The sequence below is a fragment of the Dendropsophus ebraccatus genome, unplaced genomic scaffold, assembly GCF_027789765.1.
Source record: "Dendropsophus ebraccatus isolate aDenEbr1 unplaced genomic scaffold, aDenEbr1.pat pat_scaffold_1127_ctg1, whole genome shotgun sequence".
NCBI classification, from domain to species: domain Eukaryota; kingdom Metazoa; phylum Chordata; class Amphibia; order Anura; family Hylidae; genus Dendropsophus; species Dendropsophus ebraccatus.
This window is the reverse complement of record NW_027208544.1, coordinates 1-12,328: the sequence shown is the minus strand read 5'-3', so window position 1 is coordinate 12,328 and position 12,328 is coordinate 1. Positions and strand designations below refer to the sequence as shown.

At 40.4% G+C, this 12,328-nt stretch overlaps 1 pseudogene; it reads left to right on the top strand.

The window, feature by feature from the left end:
* LOC138774826 (transmembrane protein 245-like) overlaps positions 1–11,159 on the top strand; it is a 46,715-nt pseudogene extending 35,556 nt beyond the window's left edge.
* The last annotated feature ends 1,169 nt before the right edge of the window (positions 11,160–12,328 follow it).

Sequence of the window (12,328 nt, the reverse complement as noted above, 5' to 3'; positions counted from 1 at the left end):
TGCAAAACCACAATTTCCATCATGACTGGACAGCTAAAGCTTTGACACACCTGGTATAAATGAATTGGAAACAAAAAAATATTTACAGCTTCTTAAAGCTAAAGGGAAAGTCCACATTTGCAACCAACTGCTGCATGGGATACTGGACAAGGGGTACTGGACAGGATTACAGATATGTATCTATACTGTCCGCAGTTACAACCGACTCATTGATTGAAATGGGTGATCTGTTCTCATCACAGTTCCTTAAAGGAGAACTCCGGTCTGGGGTGATTTTTAGCAGAGTGCTGGGGAAAGGGAGGGTGAAAGAAGTACCATGCTCTCACCTCCCCTGCTCCACTGCTGGTTCTGGTATCCTGCAGATCCTGTTCCAAAGCAGGGACCGGTCACAGCCACTGACTGGCTGAGCGGACCTAACACGTCACATCCCAGGTCCCAGCTCAAACCCAGAAGCAGCCGGGACCGGGGGACCAGAACTGTGGGATACTAGCACCAGCGCTGGAGCAGGGGAGGTGAGAGCATGTTACTTCTTTCATCCTCCCCATCACCCCAGCCTGGAGTTCTCCTTTAAGAACTACAGATGTGAATTGGGGGCAAGAGAAATCAATGGGTCCTCAATCAGTCCAGAAATGCTGACCAGCAATTGCTGACAAAATAGGCAGATGTGTGAAAGGGGCCTAAGGGGCAACAAAGGCCCTTCTGCTGCCACCAATGTTCGCATTGGCAACTGCAGCGCTGTCCAGGGCTGCAACACTGCACTGTTGACACAGAGCAGGGCCCCCTTGTGTACTTTGTATTAATATTAGAATATAGAATACACAGGGGGAGCTGCCTGTCAGTATTTCTTAGCACACAAAAGCCACTGTACAGCAAGCAGTTATTACTGTCACTGGTTGCTCTGCTGGAGCCACTAGCAGAGCACGTAGTAATAGTAATCACCGCTAGCTGTTCAGAGCCATGACGCTCACTTTAGTTTTCAGTGTGATGTCATTTCTGCTTGCGCTGCTTCCTGTTTCCGAGGTGGACTTGTCTCAGCTGTGATGGCTCTTTTACACAGTTCTTGAGAAGGGACACAGTTGCGGCCAGTGATTGGCTGAGTGGAACATCACTTCTGAGATTACTCAGAAGTAGAAAGCAGAGGTCCAGATAACATCACACCAGGAGCTGCAGGAGACCCAGGTGAAAGAGGTGAAGAGGGTGCCTTTTTTGTTTCCTTTTACAATGGCCCAAGCGAAATATAAAAAAAAATGTCAATGATAAGAACATTTTGTGGTAGTGGTCGTGTATAAATACAGTTTTTGTTCTTATTATTTTATCAACATTTATCTCCAGGTGCACGAGGAAAGTGTGCATATCATTGAAGTGACCAGTAATCTAATCAATGAGACAGTCTCTAATCATCCAGAATGGGCAAAGTAAGGAGCTTACAGTTTTGTCTATACATGAATAGCTGATTTCAAGAATATATTACATTTAAAGTATTGTATTGCCCTCCAAAAGTTATAAAATCCCTAATATACACTTATTACAGGAAATGCACATAAAGTGCTTTTTTCCCTCCACTTACTACTGCATCAAGGCTTCACTTCCTGGATGAAATCAATTGAGGCTGGTTGGATGGGCAGAGGCTATGGGTACCACCCCGATGCCCCAATGCAGCCTGTGGTTCAGGCTATATAAAAGTAATGACAGGTTCCCTTTAAGGGGAATGTATCAACTAGATTTGTTTTTTACTGATTTGAGCCAGATACTGGAATGTGTTTAAAGTGACACTGTCACCTCCTTTTTGCATTCTGACATCTCTACACAGGTGTAAAGGGTAAATTTAGCGGTTTTAATACCTTATTTTATATCATACATCATGGTGTTTGTTCAAGTAAAAAGTCATCTTTTATCAACTGCAGATTGTGTTAAGTGGGCGTGGCCTCGCAGCATTAGCGCCACTTAGCCCCGCCCACAACGGCACCGTTGGCCCCACCCCCTCGTCGGCCATTGGAACAGGCTGGCCGAAAGGTCTAGACCCCTACCCCTTTACGTTGGCCAACCAATGGGCGTCGAGGGGTTGGGGCCAACGGTGCTGTTGTGGGCGGGGCTAAGTGGCGCTATTGCAGCGGGCCACGCCCACTTAATGCAATCTGCAGTTGATAAAAGGACACTTTTTACTTGAACAAACACCATGACGTATGATATGAAAAGCGCTAAATTTACCCTTTACACCTGTGTAGAGATGTCAGAATGCACAAAGGGGGTGACAGTGTCACTTTAACATAAAAACTTGATTTCAACAATAGGTAATTTCCTGATGACACATTTCCTTTAAAGCTTCACAGGCCACTGAGTGACTCTTCACTTTGTCTAAAAACTATTTCATTTTGACCCTTCACTTTGTATAAAAATTATTCCATTTATGTGCACTGTATGTAATGTTTTGCTTTTGTGTAAAATTTGACATTGTAGTAAGTAAGCCAAAAGATTTTTTTTGTATGTTTGAAATGTAGTTGGCTACCTGAAGCGCAAGTTATCCAGAAGGCTCTTAATTCTGCTGCTAACAATGTTTATCAGTATGGCAGAGAGTGGATCACCAATAAGGTAAACTTGTAGCATCTGCCATGTACACATATTTAATAAAACTGCAAATTTAACCTCTCGTGTAGTGCCCAACTTTAGTGCCCATTCACACATATAGGATCTGTAGCAGATTTGCAGCTTACAGTAATTATTAGGCTAGGTTCACATTTCTACTGGGAATCTCTGTGCTGTCGCAAGTACTGCAAGCAGTAATTGTTTGTCTGCTTAAATCCTGCAAAATAAATGGACACAGGATGGAAATTGAAGTCAGTGGCATTTTGGGTATGCGTCTGTATCAGTTAGGGTCGTATTACACCACCCAAACAGTAATGTAAGATCAGGGCTAGTTTACTGAGCCTATTACACAGCTCGACTGTTGGGCAGCAACGACTGCACAGACATTGTTAGCAACGTTGGTGCTTCTACCTTCTCCCCGGGATCTTCCTGGATCTGCCCACTGCCCACAGCCACCGGTGGAACTTCAGAACCAGTCTATGAAGTGACAGACCACAAAGCTAATCACTGGCAGCGGCTAGTGGCTGGCTCTGAAGTTCCACCAGCAGCTGTGGGGAGCAGCCAGAAACGAGAAAGACACTGGGGGGGGGCAGAAGCATCGAGGAGTGTGGACAGGTATGTATAAATTTTACATAGGCATCAGTGCCGGCTGCGATGTGTGGTCTGCCACTGATGATTTTAGGTCAGGACCAAAAGACACAATCAGCTGATGATCGTTATCATCGGCTGATCGGTGTCTTTATTACAGGGAGTAATAAACTGCCGAATTGCTTTTACTGTCCGTTCTTGAACCAACCGCCCGGCTTCATTTCGTGGCACCAAACAGACTCTCTGAACTGAGCCTGGAAGTGTGACCCAAGCCTTATGTGTGCACTGATGTCCTATTATTAACTTTTATTCACCTTATTTATCTTGTATGAAAATACAGCTAAGTTTTAGTTCAGTTAAACTAATTTAAATATCCTAAAAACTGCTTAGAGGGATCTTCTAATCAACGTCATTTATGGCATATCCACATTTTATGCTGGTTTCTGATGTAACAATATAAATAGTGTCAATATTTCCTTACAGCTACACAAGGTACTAGGGGAAAAAGTCAACAATACTGCTATTATTGAGAAGCAAGTCTTAGAGCTTTGGGACAGATTGTACCACTCTTGGGTCATAAAGGTAATCTGTATGATTTCTATACATGTGTTTATCTTTATTAGCTGGAATGCTAAATAACGTAACTCCTTCCATCTTCTGTTAATAGAATGTAACTAATTCAGGAAGGCACAAAGGGCAAAAGATGACTATACAACGTCAAAACAGCTGGCTGGGGGAATTTGTGGACTGGCAAGATATTGCATCTTTTGTTCATGAGAACATTGAAACCTTTCTATCGGTGAGGCTTTACGATATTTTGTTCTTCATGTTATTCTCTCATTGGTCTAACTTATATGCCCTGATAATAAACTATAAAAAACATCAGAGATGTCAGAAGTTACTAATCACTCTCCTGAGACCCACTGCAATCCTGAGATACCGCTGGGGGAAGTGCCCTGCTGTGGCTCTGGACTTAAGAGGGTCTCAGAAGTGAGACCCGGTGCAATCAGAATCTTTTAACTAGTAACGCTTTAACATACAGTGTTTTGATCCTTCAGATGAAGGTCATTTAGCTGGTGCAGATTTTTATATATCATGATTACATTAAGATTTCCTAAAGCAAAATTTTCTGTTTTTTTATATACTTGCAGGGCTGTGTCTGATATACTTGCAGGGCTGTGCAGCACCTCAGCTTTAAGCAAAATAAACTCTTTCATGTCATATTTGAAAAATGTGTGTCATTATTTCTGCAAAAATTATTTCATTCACTGGCGAATATTGTCAAAGTGGCATTTCTTCAGGTCCTCGGTGCCCTAGTTGTACAACACCTCTTTCTGCTGTATTCCTGTCTATGTCCTGCCCCTCTGCATAATGAGCTCCCATGTAGGGTTCTATCAGAGAGCCTTGCCTAAATGCGATTTGCCATGCTATGCACTAGAGAAGCAGGTAGATTGAGTGAGACCATGATTGTGCTGCTAGAATGATTAAGGCAGTGCCCTGCATTGGAGATCTTTATGCAGAGGGACAGGCATAGGCACAATACAGAGGAAAGAGGCACTGCAGTCCTAGGTCACAGAGGACCATAGGACACACCTCTCTAACACTATTCAGCAGTAACCAAAAAACATGCAGAAAAAAATACACTAATACTAGTTTTACAGGTATGACATGGAAGGGTTTATTAAGATTGTTGCAGTATTACCAACTCTAGACCCTTGGTGAGGGTTACAGATTCTCTTTAAGCAACCATTGTTCTCTGCTTGTCCTATATGTAACATGTGTGTTGTCTTATAACAGCTGAGCTATTTTCCTTTATTTAGGTTGATAATATATTTTCTTTATTCTGCTAAACCAGATATTGGAATCCCTTTGGATTGTAATGAGTCGCAACTTGAGTTTGCTTTTCACCACTGTAACAACACTTTTTACAGTCATCATCTACAGTGGCACGGCACTTCTGAATTTTGTCCTGTCTTTGGTATGTAATACAAATTTGAGTTGCCTGTAGAACATTTTGTATGTAGTATAGAGTAGGTGTGAGAATGGACTGTGTTAGTTATTCATTACTGGTTTGGAGGATCTTCAGTGCCCAAAATAAAAATAAATTACATTATTTTAATTTTATGATACCAGTAAAGGGTGTTTTAGCCTATTCGGGTTAAGTCACAGCAAAAACCAGTACATTTTGCCTGTAAAAGCATTTTAAAGATGGAGAATCTTGTATGTAGCCCCTAATATGTGAGCCCTTGGTAGAGATTTATTAATATTATCCTAAAACTACCAAGGATAAAAATGTACAAGCCAGACACTCCCTAATAAAATCAAATTTAGTGGTACGTGGTGTATGATGAACTTAGCCTATTATCCTGTTCAAACATATGATCATGTTGTCAATGCTCAGAAATCATACTAATAGCTGAGTATGTTATACAAACAGGTATCTGCTATGTTTTTCAGGTGATTTTTCTTACAACATTGTTCTATCTCCTGAGCTCCAGTGATGAGTACTACAAACCAGTAAAATGGGTTATAAGTCTCACACTCTCTCTCAGCCGGGCCCATCTTCCAATATTATTGGACAGTCAGTAGAAGAGGCAATAAGGTACTGTAAAACCCTCCATTCGCAGCTTTAGCAGGAAGTACAAATCAGATTGTCTTCACTGAATGTTTAAAGAAAACTCCAGCATTGATGTTCTTTTGGGAAATTTGATTCCAGTTACCAGGGTGTCATGAATATTATGGGATTTGTGAGATGTTAAGGAATTAAGTCATCCAAGTTTCTGGGCTTATAAATAAATGTGTATGGCTAACAGGGGATTTCAAAGGCTTTGGGCTTTACTGTTTTATGTGTCCCATTAAAGGGGTTTATCTTGCAAGTAAGTAATCCCCACTGATCATAAGAACTGAGGTGAAATGTGACCAGAATTAATGGAGCACAATGCGCATGTTCCTCGTTAGTCAATGTTCAATGAATAGAGCCCTGGCCACATATGGTGCACTTTATTCTGAGGCACATTTCTCCTCAGTTTTTATGATCAGTGGGGCTCCCAGTGGTCGGACCCCAACCTATCTAGTTATCTCCTATCGTGTGGATAGGGGGTAACTTTTGGTTGTGGCATAACCCCTTTAATGATCTTTCATTAGTTGTCTGTTAAACTAGTTGTAAGTCCTGTAACTTTCTTATAATGCTAAACCTTGTGTTTTCGGATAATCTGTTTGACCACCTTCTTGTATAGACTCAGTGGTATTCATTGTTAAAAGGAAACTTACAGCAGGTTATTCCATATGCAAATGAGACGGCTTGGTGACCTGGAGACGAGACTACCACGCTTAGTGCACCGATACGGCCCACCTCTCCTAATGAATATTTAACTGGCACTCTGCAGTGATGAACACCTAAGTAACGTCACTGCAGAGTGCCGCTGTAATATTCACAAGAAGGGACTGGGCAGACCAGTGCTCTAAAGTTAGTAGTCCCGCCTCCAGTGCACCAAAATGACTCATTTGCATATAAAAATTTTAGATGTTCAGGTAAGAAAATTACCTTTATCCTCAGTGCCCTGTGCTTTATGGGACATAACAGTAGGTTAGATGCATCCCTTTAACAGATTTTATGTGAAGAGAGTGAATATATATTAGAATTAAACAGTATAGATATGCTTCTGGCGTATATCTACAACACTTAATTTTTTTATCAAATCATGTAGCAGACAGTTGGCAGTGTTCTGAATATAATTGTAAATGGATGATAATCGTGATCTTCAAAAAAGCTAATGGTTAAACTTCAATCTCCATCGTGGCCCTGTTCTTTGAATCCCCTACTCCTCCCTCACATACAGGCACAAAATCTCCAGTCCTCAGACTGTCTTCTCTGCTTTTATCTCATCTGCCCCACTCATGATTCAAGTCTTTTTCTATTGCATTTCCATACTCTGGTTTTCTGAACTACATGTGGGTCAAGATCCTTTAAAAAATATTGGTAATTGACTTAAATTTGGGAAATTGGATTCTACAAAAGATTTTCATGGACTTCGGTACATTTAGGCCCAGAACTCCTGTAACAACCCCAAGCAGGTAACATTACCCCCTGTACATTAGAACAGGGAGAGTTACATCTCAAGAAGAAGGTTTTGTCAAGTGGGAGGTTTGGCAACTTGGCTGGGATGTCAACGCTAACAGCCCTGGGATCAGACCGAAACGCAGGTCATCAGAGTTACAACATTTAAAGACTGCTAGAACCAGGCCTCACCTTTAGCAGCTGCCTTTCCTGGCCCTTTATAATGGCTCCCAGTACTTATACACCTCTAGGAATAATGGTACAGAAGAATATTTAGACCCATACAAGCTTGTATCCAGTGTTGGGGTCAAAACCCAAAGGCAACTCATCATAGATGTCAGTGGTAATGAGTGTTGTAGTGTTTCATGGAGTGGTAGTTGTCTTGCAGGAAGGCTTAGATAAGTGCAGCAACCAGCACACAGCAAGAATACACAGACTAAAGAACTATTTAACAAGAACAGGTCCAGGAAAACTCAAATGCAAAGAATATCAGAACAACTGTAAATGGATCCATTATATAGGGATAACCTTAGCCAAACACAACAAAACCTAAAACCACACTAAAGCTGCTGCCAACAAATGGAAACATACCAAAAGACAGGAAGACAGAGAGCTTGAAGAAAATATGGGTGTGCAGTTCAAGAGATCTGAAACATTGGAAAACCACTTTGAAGCTGCAGTAACACTGACTCCTCTACACAACTATATAAACAGGTTGTGCCCATACATACTGTGTCTTTCAGTTGTAAATAATAGTAATCCATAACATTGCTAAACTGTGTCAGAATCTTCATGGTGCCTAAAGGGGTAGTCAGGTCAAAATTAAAAAAAGAAAAACAGGTGGCGGAGGGTAGTGAGAACATTTACTTGTCCTAGTGTCTTGTTCTGATCATCACGTCCCCAAAGGAACTGCCGCTCAGCCAAGCAGCGACTGAGGTAGGGCAACGCTGCTTACGGACAGTTCCTGTGGGGCTGAAATTTCACAGAAACCGGGAGATCAGTGGGAGACTGGAAACGGTAGCTCTGCATTGGCACCGGATTGGGTTTATATAACTCATGTTCTCGCCACCCCCTGTGCGTCGTGTCTTTTTTTTCTTTATTTTTTTTGCGCCAAGCTACCTCTAAAGTTAGTGTGCACTGAGTCTGTTGGTCCATAGAGTCTCTAGCTGTCTATATTTTCTCTTAGTGCATTTAGGGAGTTTTGGAAACTGAATTTGTTGGCCATTGTACAGTTTGGCATGTGCATGTTTGCATAAAGAACTGCCCCTTTCCCATTGCAGCATGTTCTTTTTCCTGAATGTTCCATGCTCCTGAATGACCCATGTCCTTGTATCCTGCTGCTCCTTTTTTGCTTGCTCGGGTGGGGATATTGCACATTACTAAGTTGCATGGTGTCTTGGTGCAATTTAGTGTGTGCGATATTTTCACATGAGTGTATGCACGTGGGCCTGCTTGTTACCTGCATCTTTTCTACTGTGGATGCTTTTTATGATTACCACTATTTCAGCCACTCTGCACTGTTTCTAGCTCATTTTATTGCAGCTTTTATTCGAGAAGCTGATGTTTAAAAGGCTATTCCTATCTAAACTAACATAGTTAATCTTGTAGGACGTCAAGTTAAACTTTGGCTGTCCAGGCATGATGGGGTTGTAGTTTTGCAACAGCTGTAGATTCCCTACTCCTGGTCTCTCAGATATATAAATAGCTATAACATATTTGCAAACAGATATAGTGCATATATTTTGTAATGTGTGTGTGTGTGTATACTACAGCTATACTGTATATACCAGCCAAGCCACTGCTTTTAGAACATAGGAGTGGTGGTTGCTAAAGAACACAAATTTAGTAATTGAATGTGTTTGCAAAAATATTTAACTTGAAAAGCCATACAAGTATAACTTTGTTAGTTGAGATAATATCACTTTGAGCTTTTACTATCTTTTATGGTACACAGTTATTTAATAGTAGTCTACATTGTCTGAGGATTCATAACTTACCCAAAGTTGTGAACCACCAGCTCTCAGCACATCCATGACATGATGCCATAGCTGCCCACAAGCTACATAATTGGATATGTAACTTGCTTATTTAGTACTATAAATCATTTTCTGCATGTATTATCAGAATAATTCATATGCTGAACTCTGCTTTACCTACATGGATGTGTGTAACTTCTTAGCATTTGCATAAAGGGATCTATTTGTAAAAAATTAACGCCCAAAACATTCTCATATACATCCTGCCAAAATTTGTGTCATTAGCTCTGCAAGAGTCACATTGTTCATGTACTCTATGTGCACTCTTTGCAGGACATAGTAGGTCTGTAAACACTATATAATATCTATAAGCTTCCCTGTAATGAAATCTATCTCTGTGTCTATCTAGTCCATAGAGAACTCTGTAAACAATCCCTTCACCTGCTGGGTCAATTTCTGTGGTCTACTTAGGCATTGAATATTAATATGTTGTATATAAGGATGCTTGGGCACATGAAAATCGCCAAAATACTGAATCCTTTATATATCAATTGATGGATTGATATATGTAATATACTACATGTATACTGTCATTGTTTTCTATTCTGCATTATAATTGGTATTTAGATGATATACATGTTTTGTTCTTGATATTTAGGGGTGTATTTGATGCTTCTCTAAAAATGGCTTGCTTCTATGGATTATATACTTGGCTTACTCATACAGTCTTTGGATAAACATTATCTTTATTCCTTCTGGTAAGAAGTTCCTTTGTATTATTAAAGTTATGTAATTCAGACCAATTGTGTATGCATGACTGTTCAACTATATTACTGGAGGCAGAACTCTTGTATCTAGACGGTTCCCAAAAAATATTGACTATAGGAAAGTGAAGATAAAACCACTCATTTGTCTTGCTTTTTATCGGAATGGATGACAAACTGGGCAGACTGCAGACAAAGCCCATTTCCACTATTGTGTCTTTTGGTTTTAACAATGTAGTCGATGGGATGATGAATGGATGCTTTATACAGTGTGCTGAAAAATATTTTATGAAACCGCAGATAACAAATGAAGCAATAATTTGTGGCATTCGAAATCAATGACATCCATTGTGACGTATATATATATATATATATATATATGTGGGTTCTTTTCAGGTAAAGACAAAAGTGACAAAAAAAAAAAACAACAACTTGACACACAGGGCTTTAATCGTATAACAACATGGGATGTCCATGTCAGGACCAACATTTAGATGCTTAGCACCTAACTTATTTACCCTTCAAATCCGAACAGTCCATTCCTCTTTTTTACTGTTAGCGAGAACATGTCATTCCTCACTAGAGTTACACCCCTATAAAGAAAATAGAGGAAACAATGGATTAAAATAATGCTTTTGCAATGGAATTGGTTTGCCCGCACTGAGGTCACTATAGTAGCTTTTGTAATATTTCCAGACTAAAGTTTTTTCACATAGAGATCCTAGCATTTAAACTCCACTCCACTATACATATGCAGTGGAAGTCTATTATAACTAACTGGATATCTGTTAGGATAAGTTACCATAGCCAGACAGTACAAGGTTTAGATTAAACAATTGTTATAATGTTCAGTTTCACATCATCAAAGGGTTATTTTTTATACACAATCTAACACAAATTCTAGTTGTATTCTCTGACTCATTGCTCATAGTGTCTTTTTGTTAATTTTATACATATTAAGTAATATGGAACATTTGTTTTAACCATTTCCTCTATTTCCTTGCATGTACAAGCTCTGGCAGCAATTCTTGGAGCAGTGCCATTTCTGGGAACTTACTGGGCAGCTATACCTGCTGTTTTGGACTTGTGGTTTTCTCAAGGGAAAGCTGTAAAGCTATATTGCTTCTTGTGTGCCATTTGCTCCCAACATATTGTGTCGACACTGCTATTTACTCTGATATATCTGGGTAAGTTATTTGTCAAACCAGGGAGCCTTCTGTGTTATAGCCATCTCAGAAAAACATGAACTTAGTGTTCTTGGCAGACAGGCTGTTCAGATTTCATGCTTCTATTTGGGTTGTTCCATATTATGGAAGCTACAGCAGTTGGCTTTGATCAACTTGGCTTTTCAGTCTTGCAGCGAAATCCACTCTGATATGCGGCACAGTTATTTCATATGGCTCTACAAGAGTGCTATCTTGGGGGGGGGGGGGATTCATTTTACAGTATCAGCATATTATGTAAAGCTGCGTCCACACATACAGCATTTGCAGATTTCACACTGCGAGTCTCGCAGCAAAATTTGTTGTGATATACGGCTCTCACTAAATCCACTGTGAGAATGTAGCCACATTCTATATAACTAATCCTCTGCCGGACCTTTAAACAAGATAATACATTACCTGCCCGCACTCTGCTTCTCTAGCTCCTGGGTCTCTGACGTCCCAATCAGTGCGCTGTGGCAGGACAGCTCACTGATTGGCTGAGTGGGACGTCAGGGACCTGGGAGTTAGAGAAGCAGAAAGGAGCCTGGGCAGGTAATGTATTATTTTGTTCAAAGGCTCTGCAGATGATTTCTTAAGCAGGATGTGGCTATATTCTCACAGTGGTTTTCAATCCGCTGTGAGAAAGCAGAGCCATAGGGCATAACTATATTGCATTTCGCTGAAATTTGCAAATGCAGTATGTGTGAATGCAGCTTTACATAATATGTTGGTAAAAGAAAAAAAAACTACTTGGGAGACTTGTTGCTTGGTCACATTAAATAAAATAAACCCACTTAAATGAACATTTCGGCTTCCTTTCCTCTGAGTTAACATTGTTCACCAAAATACAATAAAACAGTGTATGATAAGGGATTATCATAAAAATTATTTTAAAATGTAGCGGCCAGGATGGTGAGCAGAGTGCAGCTCTGTTTCCTGAAAAAATTGTTTCCTGAAATACGTCCCAGGCCAGTTAAGTTTATTGCACAAGTCCTATTCAGATTAGTAAGGATCGTGCACTGAACTATGTGTTTTTTAGAAACAGTGTCGCCTGTGGCTGCATGCCGTTCTGCTCCACTTATTATCATGCCAGGTACCCTTTAATGTGTGAATGTTCTGAGGATAGCAGCTAGGCACTGCTGCATCCAGTATTGG